The sequence below is a fragment of the Hyla sarda genome, chromosome 7 (assembly GCF_029499605.1).
Source record: "Hyla sarda isolate aHylSar1 chromosome 7, aHylSar1.hap1, whole genome shotgun sequence".
NCBI classification, from domain to species: Eukaryota; Metazoa; Chordata; class Amphibia; order Anura; family Hylidae; genus Hyla; species Hyla sarda.
Window position 1 is genome coordinate 27,374,182 of NC_079195.1, and position 17,019 is coordinate 27,391,200.

Here is a 17,019-nt window from a genome sequence, read left to right on the forward strand (position 1 = left end):
TTTTTTAAAAGAAGTAATTTACAAATCTGTTTAACTTTCTGGCACCAATTGATTTATAACAAGTTTTTCACTGGAGTACCCCTTTAACCTCTTCAGGACATAGGGTGTATGTCAGATCTCACCAGCATCGATATATTCTTACAGGTGGTCATGAGGGAAATTGAATGTCTGAGCCAATCCAAAAGTTACAAACAACATAATATGACCAAGGATGAATTGCAGGGTCTTATCGCCTTAGAGAAAAAGGATAAGATTATAATAAAACCAGCCGATAAAGGCGGAAACTTGGTCATGCTGAACCATGAAAACTACAGACAAATGTGTCTGGATCTTCTTTCCTGTAGGGAGAACTATAAGATATTGTCATCTGATCCCACTCCACATTTTGTCACAGATCTAAAATTAATTTTATTGGAGGCTAGAAACCACAAACTAATTGATAACAAGGAATTTAACTACTTACTGCCTATTAACCTACCACGGCCACCTTTTACTGTTTACCGAAAGCGCATAAAGGCACCAGTCATTTAAAGGGGCGCCCCATAGTCTGTGGTAATGGATCTGTTACGGAGGCTGTGGGAGTATATGTTGACCGTGTCTTGAGGAAGTTCGTGACGGCACTTCCGTCATACGTGAAGGATACCACGGACTTCCTACAGAGGATAGAGGGCATTAGCGTCGATAGGGACATGTATCTTGCAAGCATGGACGTCGAGGCCCTCTATAGCTCGATTCCACACAACTGTGGTCTGGAGGCAGTGGAATATTTCCTCAAGTGCAGAGGGAATTTCTTCCAATTGCACAATCAGTTCGTTATATCTCTCATGTCGTACATCCTGACTCATAATTACTTTATATTCGATGGGAAGACCTACCACCAGCTCAGGGGGACCGCAATGGGGAGCCCTTGTGCCCCCACATATGCAAATCTCCTCCTGGGCTGGTGGGAGGACATCATGTTCTTCCCACCGGATGAATGTACCTGGACCCAGTATATCATCTTATGGGCTAGGTACATTGACGATATTTTCTTCTTGTGGTCAGGTACACATGAAAAGTTTTTAGCCTTTATGAAACCTCTTTTTCTTCTTTGCATATATTATAGTAGGTATATTCTTGTATATAGGAGCAGTATTCTAGTAGTTATATTCTTGTATATAGGAGACAGTATTATAGTAGTTATAATCTTGTATATAGGAGCAGTATTATAGTAGGTATATTCTTGTATATAGGAGCAGTATTCTAGTAGTTATATTCTTGTATATAGGAGACAGTATTATAGTAGTTATAATCTTGTATATAGGAGCAGTATTATAGTAGTTATATTCTTGTATATAGGAGCAGTATTGTAGTAGTTATATTCTTGTATATAGGAGCAGTATTATAGTAGTTATATTCTTGTATATAGGAGCAGTATTATAGTAGTTATATTCTGGTATATAGGAGTAGTATTATAGTAGTTATATTCTTGTATATAGGAGTATTATAGTAGTTATATTCTTGTATATAGGAGCAGTATTATAGTAGTTATATTCTTGTATATAGGAGCAGTATTATAGTAGTTATATTCTTGTACATAGGAGCAGTATTATAGTAGATATATTCTTGTATATAGGAGCAGTATTATAGTAGTTATATTCTTGTATATAGGAGCAGTATTATAGTAGTTATATTCTTGTATATAGGAGTAGTATTATAGTAGTTATATTCTTGTATATAGGAGTATTATAGTAGTTATATTCTTGTATATAGGAGCAGTATTATAGTAGTTATATTCTTGTATATAGGAGCAGTATTATAGTAGTTATATTCTTGTATATAGGAGTATTATAGTAGTTATATTCTTGTATATAGGAGCAGTATTATAGTAGTTATATTCTTGTATATAGGAGCAGTATTATAGTAGTTATATTCTTGTATATAGGAGCAATATTATAGTAGTTATATTCTTGTATATAGGAGCAGTATTATAGTAGATATATTCTTGTATATAGGAGCAGTATTATAGTAGTTATATTCTTGTATATAGGAGCAGTATTATAGTAGTTATATTCTTGTATATAGGAGCAGTATTATAGTAGTTATATTCTTGTATATAGGAGTAGTATTATAGTAGTTATATTCTTGTATATAGGAGTATTATAGTAGTTATATTCTTGTATATAGGAGCAGTATTATAGTAGTTATATTCTTGTACATAGGAGCAGTATTATAGTAGTTATATTCTTGTATATAGGAGCAGTATTATAGTAGATATATTCTTGTATATAGGAGCAGTATTATAGTAGTTATATTCTTGTATATAGGAGCAGTATTATAGTAGTTATATTCTTGTATATAGGAGTAGTATTATAGTAGTTATATTCTTGTATATAGGAGTAGTATTATAGTAGTTATATTCTTGTATATAGGAGTATTATAGTAGTTATATTCTTGTATATAGGAGCAGTATTATAGTAGATATATTCTTGTATATAGGAGCAGTATTATAGTAGTTATATTCTTGTACATAGAAGCAGTATTATAGTAGTTATATTCTTGTATATAGGAGTAGTATTATAGTAGTTATATTCTTGTATATAGGAGTAGTATTATAGTAGTTATATTCTTGTATATAGGAGTATTATAGTAGTTATATTCTTGTATATAGGAGCAGTATTATAGTAGATATATTCTTGTATATAGGAGCAGTATTATAGTAGTTATATTCTTGTATATAGGAGCAGTATTATAGTAGTTATATTCTTGTATATAGGAGTAGTATTATAGTAGTTATATTCTTGTATATAGGAGTATTATAGTAGTTATATTCTTGTATATAGGAGCAGTATTATAGTAGTAGTTATATTCTTGTACATTTTCAGCAGTATTATAGTAGTTATATTCTTATACAAGAATATAGTATTATAAGTAAAAAATAATAATAATAATATAACTTGTGTAATAATAGAAGCTGCACGTATACCTAGTCTATGTATCCTCTCAAGCTTAAATCAGTAATATAGAGCAAAACATAGAAGATACCATAAAACATAACATTTAATTGATATTCACTAAAATCCACCAATTACCGACGAACACAGGGCGGGCAGCGTGTGACGTCACGCTCCCCCCCTCAATGCAAGCCGAGACAAAATTTTGCATTTTTTCTAACTTTGAAGCTCTCTGCTTGTGAGGAAAATAGACATTCCAAATAAATGATATATTGATTCACACATACAACATGTCTACTTTATGTTTGCATCATAAAGTTGACATGTTTTTACTTTTGGAAGACATCAGAGGGCTTCAAAATATAGCAGCAATTTTCCAATTTTTCACAACATTTTGAAAATCAGAATTTTTCAGGGACCAGTACAGTTTTGATGTGGATTTGAGGGGTCTTCATATTAGAAATACCCCATTATAAAAACTGCACCCCTCAAAGTATACAAAATGATATTCAGAATGTTTGTTAACCCTTTAGGTGTTTCACAGGAATAGCAGCAAAGTGAAGGAGAAAATTCAAAATCTCAATTTTTTACACTGGCATGTTCATGTAGACAGGAGTGACAATATAGAAAAAGAATCAGCTCACCAAGTCGTCTCCAAGGTATATAGAAGATAGCACAATACACCTGCACCAGCGGGAGCTCCGGATGGTCTCTGAGGCCAAGTCCTCAGGTGAAGCAATCAGGAAGGAGAAAAGGAAGTTCCGGCTCCCAAGGCTGGATAAAACATTCAAGTTTATTTCTTCATATTAAAATCCAGTGCATGAGCAAACAATAAAAGCATGTAAGAGAGAACAACACCGAACGCACCGACGCGTTTCGACTTAACGCTAAGTCTTATTCATGGCCATGACTAAGACTTAGCGTTAAGTCGAAACGCGTCGGTGCGTTCGGTGTTGTTCTCTCTTACATGCTTTTATTGTTTGCTCATGCACTGGATTTTAATATGAAGAAATAAACTTGAATGTTTTATCCAGCCTTGGGAGCCGGAACTTCCTTTTCTCCTTCCTGATGTTCATGTAGACCCAGTTTAAAAGGAGAAAACGCCCCCCAAAATGTGTAACCAAATTTCTCTCGAGTAAGGAAATACCTCATATGTGTATGTAAAGTGCTCTGTGGGTGCACTAGAGGGCTCAGAAGGGAAGGAGCGACAATGGGATTTTGGAAAGTGAATTTTGCTGAAATGGTTTTTGGGGGGCATGTTGCATTTCTGAAGCCCCTATGGTTCCATAACAGCAAAAAAAAAAAAAAAACATTGCATACTACACCCCTCAAGGAACGTAACAAGGGGTACAGTGAGCCTTAACACCCCACAGATGTTTTACTACTTTTTGGTAAATTCAGAGGTGTAAATGAAATTTTTTTTTTCTTTCACTAAAATGAATTTTTTCCCCCAAATTTACAATTTTTACAAGAGGTAATAGGAGAAATTGCCCCCCAATATGTGTAATCCCATTTTTTCTGAGTATTGAAATACCCCATGTGTGGACATAAAGTGCTATGGGAGCACACTACAATGCTCAGAAGAGAAGGAGTCACATTTGGCTTTTTTAAACAAATATTGCAGAAATGTTTTTTGGGGTGCATGTCGCATTTAGGAAGCCCCTATGGTGCCAGAACACCAAAAAAAAAAAACACATAGCACACTATTTTGAAAACTAAACCCCTCAAGGCACATAACAAGGGGTACAGTGAGCCTTAACACGACTTTTCGTTAAAGTCGGATGTGTAAATGAAAAAAAAAAGTTTTTCCCCAAAATTTACAATTTTGACAAGAGGTAATAGGAGAAAATGCCCCCCAAAATTTGTAACCCCATTTCTTCTGAGTATGGAAATCCCCCATATGTGGACGTCAAGTGCTCTGCTGGCGAACTACAATGCTCAGAAGAGGAGGAGCGCCATTGGGCTTTTGGAGAGAGAATTTGTTTGGAATGGAAGTCAGGGGCCATGTGCATTTACAAATCCCCCCGTGGTGCCAGAACAGTGGAACCCCCCCACATGTGACCCCATTTTGGAAACTACACCCCTCATGGAATATAATAAGGGGTGCAGTGAGTATTTACACCCCATTGGGGTTCAACAGACTTTTGGAACAGTGGGCTGTGCAAATGAAAAATAAAATTTTTCCTTTTCACGGACCACTGTTCCAAAAGTCTGTCAGACACCTGTGGGACGTAAATGCTCACTGTACCCCTTATTACAAATGAGGGGTGTCGTTTCCAAAATGGGGTCACATGTGGGAGGGGGGGGGGGCACCGTTCTGGCACTATGGGGGCTTTGTAAACGCACATGGCCTTCAATTCCAGACACATTCTCTCTCCAAAACCCCAATGGCACTCTTTCTCTTCTGAGCATTGTTGTTTGCCCGCAGAGCACTTTACATCCACATATGGGGGATTTATATACTCAGAAGAATTGGGGGTTACAAATTTTGGGGGGCTTTTTTCCTATTACCCCTTTTGAAAATGAAAAATTTGGGATAACACCAGCATTTTTGTGAAAAAATACTAATTTTTCAAAATCAAAGAAAATTCTTCAAACACCTGTGGGATGTTAAGGCTCACTATACCCCTTGTTACATTACGTGAGGGGTGTAGTTTCCAAAATGGGGTCATATGTTGGCTCTTTTTTGTGTGTGTGTTTATGTCAGAACCGCTGTAATGATCAGCCACCCCTGTGCAAATCACCTCAAATGTACATGGCGCTCTTACTCCTGATCCTTGTTCTGCTCCAACAGAGCATTTTATGCCCACATATGGGGTAATTCCGTACTCAGGAGAAATTGCGTTACAAATTTTGGAGGTCTTTTTATCCTTTTACCTCTTATGAAAATAAAAAGTATATGGCAACACCAGCTTGTTAGTGTAAAAATTTTTTTTTTTTTGCAATAACATGCTGGGGTAGACCCCAACTTTACCTTTTCATAAGGGGTAAATGGAGAAAAAAGCCCCCCCAAAATTTGAAGTGCAATTTCTCCCGAGTACGAAAATACCCCATATGTGGCCCTAAACTTTTTCCTTGAAATACAACAGGGCTCCGAAGTGAGAGAGCACCATGCGCATTTGAGGCCTAAATTAGGGATTGCATAGGGGTGGACATAGGGGTATTCTACACCAGTGATTCCCAAACAGGGTGCCTCCAGCAAAACTCCCAGCATGCCTGGACAGTCAGTGGCTGTCTGGCAATACTGGGAGTTGTTGTTTTGCAACAGTTGGAGGCTCAGTTTTGGAAACACTGCCATACCAGATGTTTTTCATTTTTATTGGGGGGGGGGGGGTACAGTGTAGGGGTATGTGTATATCAGAATACAGAAAACATGCATAGACGGTTTCTATAAATCTAGGGCACATACAAACATCCACCCACAACAGACACCACAATGGGAAAGTAACTCAAGTAATTTCTCAAATGAGAGATGGGATGCTGTACCATTAGAGAGCCCTATTAGTGTGACAAAAAAGCCAACTAGACTCCAAAAAATTGAATAAACAACAAAGAGAAGGGAGCTATTTGAAAAAATACACAATGAATCTTTATTGAAAAAATTACACATTCAAAGCAGTGTATGAATAAAAACATTTTAAAACAGGAGGAATAGACGACAAAGAGGCGGCAAAGCCTGGGACAAAACACTTGTCAAGCAGTAATGGATATAATTCATAAAAGTACCATGTAAACAGAAAGATGTAAAGCAGCTGAGAATTTAAATGTGCAAAATGGCAGGGAATCTGGACAACATAGGTCCAAAAGTGCAGGTGCAACTCACTAACCGCCACAATAAGCACAAAAGAGAATAAAGCTGAACAAACATCAAACTATTACATACCAAATGATGTTGAGGAGTACTGCAAGTCCCAGGATGCCGCCACCCCTACACGTGTTTCGGTCCGCTGACCTTCATCCGGGGGTGACGGCATCCAAGCAACTATGGGTATTTATATAGTATATGACCAATCACAGAGCAAATGTACGTATTACTAACCTTTATCACCTGTATAGTGCGCTCCGCTCTGCACTATCACCGGCGGCCGCATCCCGGAAGCCCGCGTCATGTGACGCCCATGCAACAAAGTCACGTGAGCGGCACATAGAGACGCGAGATCCGGGAGTACGGCAGCCGGGGAGGGACAGAGCAGGACGCGTTCACAAGGGAAGAGTACACCGAGGACCCCTAGTGAATGAATTAAGGTATCGCACCTAGTATTGACAATAAAGCAACTAAGTGCTCCGGGATTAAACCATGATGGGATAAAAACATGCAGCATAATTGGGATCGTTAATTAATATGAAAGGGCAACAAAATAAAAATAATAAATATGAAACAATATATGAGTATATATAGGCATAAAAGGAAAACCAGTATATCTTTCACATATATACAAAATATACAAAATTTACATTAATAAGGAAATATATATAAATACACTGTACCCATACCTACAACTATATATATACACATATACATAAAAGAAACAATAAAATAATGAATATGAAGTGCAATAATATGAAGTGAAATATTAACATTGTATGTGATGTAAATAACAATTAATGAATAAATTTGATGAGTGCTGAAAATGCATAAAGGTGGTGTAGGTAGATAAAAAAAATGATATGCGAAGGAGTGAGGAGAATGTGTGTTAGGGGTAAAAATATGTGGTGTAAAATATAACCATACATAAAAAATTAATAAAAATAATATTAATAAATAATTATTGAATGAAGAAATATATATAAATAAAATCATATTAACACATTAATGTACAGTAATTGTTGGGCGACCTCCGCTTATCACATGGATGTAGTGCACATACAACCATGCACGGAGGCCAACCAACAACGTAATAAAGTGGCAAAAACGTGCAAAAAAAAGTGACAAATTATTGTGAAAAAAATATATTAACATGCTCCAATAAACATTTCAAGAGCCCATATGCCGCTCGATCCCAAAAGGAATAAACAGAGTCAATATGTCTAATGGTTATAGCTAGACATATGTCTAGTGATCCGAGGAGTACGATTCCATATTCATAAACACTCATGAGAAGATAACATAGCTCTGGGACATAATCTGAAAAAACATAAGAAAGAGAAAGAAAATTGCATTAAAACCAAATAAAATTGAACAAAACCTGTCCATACAATAAAGTTTAACCCCTTAAGGACATAGGGCATATCCATACGCCCCCGTTTCCAAGTCCTTAAGGACCGAGGGCATATGGATACGCCCTGAGCATTTCCAGCCCCCGCCGCTAGCCGGAGGGGAGCCGGGGCCGGATGCCTGCTGAAATCGTTCAGCAGGCATCCCGGCATATCGCCCAGGGGGGTCATTCAATTCAGTCCAGTGATCTGCGGCGGATTCTAGGTCAATCGGGTCTCCAGTGACCCGATGACCCGGAATTACTGGCTGATCGGGGCCGTCAGAGACGGCCCCGAACAGCCAGAGCCAGCAGGGGTGAGGTGGCACTGGTGCCACCTCACGATCGCCCTGATTCGTCGGCCGGATTCCCGGCCGACCAATCAGGGCGCCTACTGCGGGTGTCACTCCCGCAACCCGCTCCGCCCCTCTTCCGGAGGACGTGAGCGGGCAGAAGACCCCGGGTGCTGGGGACCCCAATCCCCGGTGTCCCTGTTGGGATCGGGGCCCCAGGAGCGACGGCGGCGGCGAAGGACTGACCTGTGCGGCGGCATCGTGGAGCAGCAGCAGGAGGTGAGTGACCGCCTCCTGCTGTTGCTTAGCAACAGCTCCCAGCATGCAAAAAGGGCATGCTGGGAGCTGTAGTTATGCAACAGCAGGAGGCAGACCACCACAACTCCCTTATGGGCATGCTGAGACTTGTAGTTTTGCAACAGCTGGAGGCACATTCTTTCTATGGAAAAGTGTACCTTCAGCTGTTGTATAACTACAACTCCCAGCTTGCACAATCAGCTAAAGTGCATGCTGGGAGTTGTAGTGGTGCATCTGGTGGTTGCATAACTACAACTCTCAGCATGCCCGTTGGCTGTCGGTGACTGCTGAGAGTTGTAGTTTTGCAACAGCTGAAGGCACACTGAGTTAAGTAGCAAACCAGTGTGTCTCCAGCTGTTGCATAACTACAATCCCCAGCATCCCCAGCCAATGTAGTATGCCTCCGGCTGTTGCATAACTACAAGACCCAGCATGCCCTTCCGCTGTCCGTACATGCTTGGGGTTGTAGCTTTTGCAACAGCTGAAGGCACACTGGTTGCAAAACACTGAGTTTGTTACCAAACTCGGTGTTTCACAACCTGTGTGTCTCCAGCTGTTGCAAAACTACAACTCCCAGCATGCACTGATAGACCGTACATGCTGGGAGTTGTAGTTTTGCAACAGCTTGATGTTTCTCCCCCCCCCCCCCCCCAATGTGAACGTACAGGGTACACTCACATGGGCGGAGGATTACAGTAAGTATCCGGCTGCAAGTTTGAGCTGCGGCAAATTTTCTGCCGCTACTCAAACTGCCAGCGAGAAACTACTGTGAACCCCCGCCCGTGTGACTGTACCCTAAAAACACTACACTACACTAACACAAAATAAAATAAAAAGTAAAAAACACTACATATACACATACCCCTACACAGCCCCCCTCCCCAATAAAAATGAAAAACGTCTGGTACGTCACTGTTTCCAAAACGGAGCCTCCAGCGGTTGCAAAACTACAACTCCCAGCATGCACTGATAGACCGTACATGCTGGGAGTTGTAGTTTTGCAACAGCTGAATGTCGTCTCCCCCCCCCCCCCCCCCCCCCCCCCCAATGTGAACGTACAGGGTACACTCACATGGGCGGAGGATTACATTAAGTATCCGGCTGCAAGTTTGAGCTGTGGCAAATTTTCTGCTGCAGCTCAAGCTGCCAGCGAGAAACTACTGTGAACCCCCGCCCGTGCGACTGTACCCTAAAAACACTACACTACACTAACACACAATAAAATAAAAAGTAAAAAAACACTACATATACACATACCCCTACACAGCCCCCCTCCCCTCCCCAATAAAAATGAAAAACGTCTGGTACGCCACTGTTTCCAGAACAGAGCCTCCAGCTGTTGCAAAACAACTACTCCCAGTATTGCCAGATAGCCACTGACTGTCTAGGCATGCTGGGAGTTTTACAACAGCTGGAGGCCCCCTGTTTGGGAATCACTGGCGTAGAATACCCCTATGTCCACCCCTATGCAAGTCCCTAATTTAGGCCTCAAATGCGCATGGCGCTCTCACTTTGGAGCCCTGTCGTATTTCAAGGCAACAGTTTAGGGCCACATATGGGGTATCGCCGTACTCGGGAGAAATTGGGCTTCAAATTTTGGGGGGTATTTTCTGCTATTACCCTTTTTAAAAATGTAAAATTTTTGGGAAAACAAGCATTTTAGGTAAAAAAAAATATATTTTTTTTTACATATACAAAAGTCATGAAACACCTGTGGGGTATAAAGGTTCACTTAACCCCTTGTTACGTTCCACGAGGGGTCTAGTTTCCAAAATGGTATGCCATGTGTTTTTTTTTTTTGCTGTCCTGGCACCATAGGGGCTTCCTAAATGCGGCATGCCCCCAGAGCAAAATTTGCTTTCAAAAAGCCAAATGTGACTCCTTCTCTTCTGAAACCTGTAATGCGCCAGCAGAGCACTTTTCACCCCCATATGGAGTATTTTCTGAATCGGGAGAAATTGGGCTTCAAATTTTGGGGGGGTGTTTTCTGCTATTACCCTTTTTAAAAATGTAAAAATTTGGGGAAACCAAGCATTTTAGGTAAAAAAAATAAAAAAATTTTCACATATGCAAAAGTCGTGAAACACCTGTAGGGTATTAAGGTTCACATTACCCCTTGTTACGTTCCCCGAGGGGTCTAGTTTCCAAAATGGTATGCCATGTGTTTTTTTTTTGCTGTTCTGGCACCATAGGGGCTTCCTAAATGCGGCATGCCCCCAGAGCAAAATTTGCTTTCAAAAAGCCAAATGTGACTCCTTCTCTTCTGAGACCTGTAGTGCGCCAGAAGAGCACTTTTCTCCCCCATATGGGGTGTTTTCTGAATTGGGAGAAATTGGGTTTCAATTTTTGGGGGGTATTTTCTGCTATTACCCTTTTTAAAAATGTAAAATTTTTGGGAAACCAAGCATTTTAGGTAAATTTTTTTTTATTTTTTTTACATATGCAAAAGTCGTGAAACACCTGTAGGGTATTAAGGTTCACTTATCCCCTTGTTATGTTCTACGAGGGGACTAGTTTCCAAAATGGTATGCCATGTGTTTTTTTTGCTGTCCTGGCACCATAGGGGCTTCCTAAAGGTGACATGCCCCCCAAAAACCATTTGTCGCTCCTTCCCTTCTGAGCCCTCTACTGCGCCCACTGAACAATTAACATAGACATATGAGATATGTGCTTACTCGAGAGAAATTGGGTTTCAAGTACAAGTAAAAATTTCTCCTTTTTACCCCTTGCATAAATTCAAAAATTGGGTCTACAAGAACATGCGAGTGTAAAAAATGAAGATTTTGAATTTTCTCCTTCACTTTGCTGCTATTCCTGTGAAACACCTAAAGGGTTAATACACTTACTGAATGTCATTTTGAATACTTTGGGGGGTGTAGTTTTTATAATGGGGTCTTTTATGGGGTATTTCTAATATGAAGACCCTTCAAATCCACTTCAAACCTGAACTGGTCCATGAAAAATAGCGAGTTTGAAAATTGTGAAAAATTTCAAAATTGCTGCTGAACTTTGAAGTCCTCTGGTGTCTTCCAAAAGTAAAAACTCATAAATTTTATGATGCAAACATAAAGTAGACATATTGTATATGTGAACCCCAAAAAAATGATTTTGAATATCCATTTTCCTTACAAGCAGAGAGCTTCAAAGTTAGAAAAATGCTAAATTTTCATTTTTTTCATCATATTTGGGGATTTTTCACCAAGAAAGGATGCAAGTTACCATAAAATTTTACCACTAAGTTAAAGTAGAATATGTCACGAAAAAACAATCTCGGAATCAGAATGATAACTAAAAGCATTCCAGAGTTATTAATGTTTAAAGTGACAGTGGTCAGATGTTCAAAAAATGCTCTGGTCCTTAAGGTGAAAAAGGGCTCGGTCCTTAAGGGGTTAAAACCACTAGTTACAAGGAAACCATCTAAGAGGGGGGTCAGTCAGAGAAACAATCTCCATCCCAATCACAAGAAGGGAGCAAAGCTAAGAACTTCATTTAAGCCACATGGTTGAGTAGTGTTGAGACGCCAGATCCACCGGCTCTCACATTGGGCCAATCTTTTCCCGATATCCCCACCTCGAATACCTAGGTCTATGTGGTCGATTCCACGGATCTTTAATAAAGAGGGGTCACAGTTGTGCACTTGCTTAAAATGTTTCGCTATCGGTTTCAGATCTTCTAAGGTCTCTGTTGTCCGTGCCAGATTGATGTCCCGCACATGCTCCCTTACACGAATTTTCATGGCCCGAGTGGTAGATCCCACATATATCTTGGTACAAGGGCAAGTTGCATAATAGATAACTGCTTTTGTTGAGCAGGTGATGAAGTGTCGAATAGAAAATTGTCTTGAGCCTGAAGAATCTGTAAAAACAGAAGTTCGCTCAATGTTTGGGCAGGCCACACACCGTCCACATCGTACACACCCTAACCGCTGATTCACTATCCCAAATGGATGTGATGGTATAGGGATATATTCACTTTTAACCAACATATCTCTAAGATTCTGCGCTCTACGTGCCATTATTGCTGGTCTGTCACATACTGTTTTAAAATGGGATCAACCGTCAGTATGGGCCAGAACTTCTCCATACATTGGTACATTTGATGCCACTGTGCATTAAATTTAGTGACAAAACGTACCTGCTCATTAGTAGGTAGTGGTTGTTTAGGTCATAGGAGTTGGGATCTTTGTTGAACTTTTGCACGATTGTAGGCCTTCTTGATATTCTGATTGCTATACCCTCTGTCCTTAAAGCGTTGTCTTAAATCATCTGCCTGCTGATGGAATGTCGATTCAGTAGAAGAGATTCTCCTAGCCCGAAGATATTGCCCATAAGGTACTGCTCTTATCATGTGTGGAGGATGTGCACGGTTAGCATCGTGGCTGTACGTCACCCGGATGTTCCTTGAGTTTTGGTTCAAAAATGAAATAAACTGAGTTAACTGAAAAGAATCACCCTGCCAGATCATGAGGACGTCCTCGATGTAGCGCGCCCAAAATAGGACACGATCCATCGAGACGTCCCCATGATCCGCCAGGAACAGGTCCCTCTCCCAGGCCCCAAGGAACAGATTAGCGTAGGACGGCGCACAGGCCGCCCCCATGGCTCTTCCCTGGAGCTGAAGGAAGAGAGACCTGTTAAACGTAAAAAAATTGTGAGTCAAAGTAAATTCCAACAGATGCAAAATGAATCTCACCATGTCTTGTGAATAATTGCTGGTTTCCAAGAAAAATTGTGCTGCTGTAATGCCGTCTGTATGTCGAATGCTGGTATACAATGACTCGATGTCCAAAGTGACCAATACGGTATCCGGTTCTAGATGGATTCCCTCAATCCTTTGTAGTAGTTCAGTGGTGTCTCTGATGAAAGAAGGTAGACATTCAACGAGTGGTTTAAGCTTACAGTCAATAAACTTTGCCACATTTTCAGTGAGGCTGGAATTCCCAGAAATTATAGACCTATGTGTATATGTAGTGTATTACTCTTTATTATGTGTAGTGTAGTATAGTGTTTTTAGGGTACATTCACACGGTCAGGTTTACAGCGAGTTTCGCGCTGGGAGTTTGAGCTGCAGCGGAAAATTTGCTGCATCTCAAACTTGCAGCGAGAAAACTCGCTGTAAACCCGACTGTGGTAATGTACCCTGTACATTCACATGGTGGGGGGGGGGGGGGGGCAAACCTCAAGCTGTTGCAAAACTACAATTCTCAGCATGCAGTGGCAGTGCGTGCATGCTTGGAGTTGTAGTTCTGCAACAGCTGGAGGGACACTACTATAACTTTCAGCATGCCCTTTGGCTGTCCGTGCATGCTGGGGGTTTTGGTTTGCAACAGCTGGAGGCACACTGGTTGCAAAACAGAGTTTGTTACATAACTCAGTGTTTCCCAACCCTTGTGCCTCCAGCAGTTGCAAAACTAAAACTCCCAGCATGCATGATCTGTCAGTGCATGCTAGAAGTTATAGTTTTGCAACAGCTGGAGGCACACAGGTTGGGAAACACTGAGTTAGAAAACAGATGTTTCCCAGACAGTGTGCCTCCAGTTGTTGCAAAACTACAACTCCCAGTATGCCCAAACAGCCGAAGGGCATGCTGGGCATTGTAGTTTTGCAACAACTGGAGGAGAACAGATTGGGGACCACTTTGTAGTGGTCTCCAAACTGTGGCCCTCCAGATGTTGCAAAACTTCAACTCCAAGCATGCCCAGACTGCCCAGGCATGCTGGGTGTTGTAGTTCGGCAACATTTGCAGGGCCAGATGTTACAGAACTACAACTCCCAGCATTCCTGGACTGTCTGGGCATGCTGAAAGTTGTAGTTTTGCAACATCTGTAAGAGCACAGATTGGAGACCACTGCACAGTGGTCTCCAAACTGTGGTCCTCCAGATGTTGCAAAACTACAGCTCCCAGCATGCCCATACAGCCAAAGGCTGTCTGGGCATGCTGGGAGTTTCAGTTTTGAAACTCCTAGAAGCAGCAGCGAAGATCAGTCACTATCTTCACTGCTGTCTCTGATGCCGCCGCCGCTGCCTCCTCCACTTGCCTGATGCCTCCATGTGTGCCTGCCGCTGGTCCCCGGTCCCCACTGCCGTGAAGCCCCCCCCCCCCACCCGCAGGTATGTGCCGCGGCCCCCCCGCAGCTCTCTGGGTCCTCTTCACCCACTCTGCCCCACATCTAGGGGAGGGCAGAGCGAGCGGGGGACTGAACTTTCACCCCGCATCAGCTGAGACACTGTGATTGGTCCACAGATGGTCTTGGGGGGGCTAGCAGAAGTTGTCCCCGCTGGTAATGCTTCGCATCGCCGGGTTAACTGAATGACGTCTATAGACGTCAGAATGCAGGAAGGACCTGCACAATCCGATGTCTATAGACGTAATTCTGCGGCAAGGGGTTAAACAAGGTAGCTGGATTAATGTATTCATCAGGCAAACCACCAGGGACAACCCCAATATACGCAATTAATCCCTGGAGATTTTTTTTTTATAATTGTAGGCATTCCCAACATATGTTTCTATTCCTAAGATACCTAGGAGTGTGGCCACTGCAGGACGTCCCTGTCTGCTGACCATCTCCTTATACAACTATCTGGGCCGCTTCACACCTGGGTTATGGTAATGAGCATCATGCCTCTACTTCTCTTATATGTCTCTTTAAATTGTCCTGATGTGCAGTATCCGGGAGTATATATTTGGAGGTTACCTATATGCAAGTCGACCTATGGTGTTTGATACTAATTACGGCCTTTTTTGTTGTGCTTCAAACTATCTAGTGCTGGCCATTTGACATATGTATATGTGTGCCTAATATTTAGATGCACACATGAGCCTATTTCCCTAAGGACACTCCTAGGTATCTTTTCATTGACCTTAGGAGTAGAAACATACGTTGGGAATGCCTTCTATTATAACATTTTTCTCCAGGGATTAATTGCATATATTGTGGTTGTCCCTGGTGGTTCGCCTGATGAATACTTGATCCAGCTAACTTGTTTGATATATGTGCTTGCTATCATCACTTAGACATTCACATCCATCTTTGTGCTAACGATTATAGCCAGTTGATAGGCTTTCTGTATTTATGTAGATTTTTAATGTTTTGCTTGTTTTTTTTCTACCACTGCTCTGGGCTGTGGGGTTTACCAGAGCTGATATCCACCACAATTTTTGTTGGAGCATTAGTAAACATGTAGAGATTTTCCAAAACGGCCAGGGACACGCCCCTTTTTCAGCAACCACACCCCTCCTCCTAGAGGCTATGCTCCCTTTTTCGTTTTTTTGAGTAAAATGAAGAGTTCATTAGGTGTCTGTCTGGCACATGAAGCGTGTGACACAATCTGGACACAAAACCTTAAAAAAATCATTTAAAAAAACAGGATCACATTAATAAATGACCCCCAATATTTTGCTAGCGCAAGTTGTACATCAGGAGCTAAAATAACACACCTGTGCTGTCCTCTGTCACTTCAGCGTTAATCGTAACAGTGGGATAACCAGAATTAGAATTTGAGAGTTGCTTCTCATTTCCATCTACCGTAGTCTGGAAGCAGCCGGTGACATCTGTCTAGAAAAGAAAAACATCATGTAAGAAGGAGAAAATGACAATTCATGTAAGACTATAAGCAGTCCATAGAGATAAGAGAGTAAAGTGGCAATTGTCACCATATGAGTAGACAGAAAAATCGAAACGGTGCGCACCTCGTGCAGATTACCCAATGGTAGGTGGAATAGACGTATGGCTAATTGAATGGTCCCTTACCTGGCAGAGTTATGCTGAGAGCATAACATCTGGGTCCACATGTAACAAACGGTCGCAGCCTCGTGGTCCCTCTGGTAATCCAGGAATGATGACCAGTCAATTGTGGCAATAGTGAAGTGAAGGCAAAAAATACTTCTAAAATGGGACATCAATCGGGCGCAGACCTCTCGGAGTCAGTGTGGATGGTAGAACAATTTATTCCAATCAAAACATGGAGTACTGTTGTGTAATTTACCAGGGGTGGACTTACATAGCCACCTAACTTCAGAGACCTATTACGCATGCTCCATCCCTGGAAAATTACACAACAGTACTCCGTAGTCATTCTTGTATATTTTCCTTATAACACTGTTCTACATACTAATATTGTTGGTTTTTATTCACAACGTTGCACTTTATTTTTAATCATTTTTTATGGAATTTGATATCTTGTTGTTTGATTATTATGTTCTTTGGATCACATCTGTACTGGTTCCATTCTGTCTGTACGGCCCAGAAGTAATTCTAGTTTTGTTTTAAAGGGGTACTCCGGCCCCAAGACATCTTATCCCCTA